This window comes from Homarus americanus, unplaced genomic scaffold (genome assembly GCF_018991925.1).
Source record: "Homarus americanus isolate GMGI-L3 unplaced genomic scaffold, GMGI_Hamer_2.0 scaffold32520, whole genome shotgun sequence".
In the NCBI taxonomy this organism is placed as follows: Eukaryota; Metazoa; Arthropoda; class Malacostraca; order Decapoda; family Nephropidae; genus Homarus; species Homarus americanus.
In genome coordinates this window covers 24,179-25,000 of record NW_024734006.1, presented here as the reverse complement: position 1 = coordinate 25,000, position 822 = coordinate 24,179, and the positions used below count along the sequence as shown (strand labels likewise).

Below are 822 nucleotides of genomic sequence, written 5' to 3'. Positions count from 1 at the left end.
TTCGATGTCGGCTCTTCCTATCATTGTGAAGCAGAATTCACCAAGCGTTGGATTGTTCACCCACTAACAGGAACGTGAGCTGGGTTTAGACCGTCGTGAGACAGGTTAGTTTTACCCTACTGTTAAAATGAGGTCGTTGCGATAGTAGTCCTGCTCAGTACGAGGAACGGCAGGTCCGGACATATGGTTCCGTTTTGGTCGATCGGCCAGTGGAGCGAGGCTACGTCCGTGGGATTATGCCTGAAAGCCTCTAAGGCAGCATCCCGGCTAGAGAAGCAACGATACCGCGACGGCTCGCATTGGGACGGTCAAAGATATTACGAGACTCTGGCGGCAGCTTGCTGCACCGCCGGAGAATGGACCCATGCAAGGGGAACTCGGGGAGTCGTGTCATCAGTGCCGGCTCTCCCGTCCCAAATGCGGATCACCCGAATGCTGATGTGCCACCGAATCGTTCGTAGACGACTTACGTACCGGTCAGGGTGTTGTAGATGGCAGAGCAGCATCCTCACTGCGATCCATTAAGACTTCTCCCTACCAGGCCGGAGGTTTCGTCACGCCCCGATGGCGAAATCCTCCATTACAGCAGCGCAGCAGTGTCTAGCGGCCTGCTCCATTGCGCAAGTGTCTGTTTAACCTAACCTGTTAAAGTGTATTGGTGTCCTGAAGTTTTATAGAGGCTTGCCAGCCTAAGTAAGAGACAAACAAATAATCCAACAACCTCTCCTTGGTGGTAGTAGAGAGTGTGTTGGTGTCCTGAAGTTTTATAGACAAACAAATAATCCAACAACCTCTCCTTGGTAGTAGAAGAGTGTATTGGTG

At 51.6% G+C, this 822-nt stretch overlaps 1 non-coding gene across 1 annotated transcript in view; it reads left to right on the top strand.

Moving 5' to 3' along the window:
• LOC121870105 overlaps nt 1–555 on the top strand; it is a 4,196-nt gene extending 3,641 nt beyond the window's left edge. Inside the window, exon 1 of the ribosomal RNA XR_006089647.1 lies at nt 1–555. This exon is cut by the window's left edge and continues 3,641 nt beyond it. This is a non-coding gene — a ribosomal RNA (large subunit ribosomal RNA).
• Nucleotides 556–822: the final 267 nt, after the last annotated feature.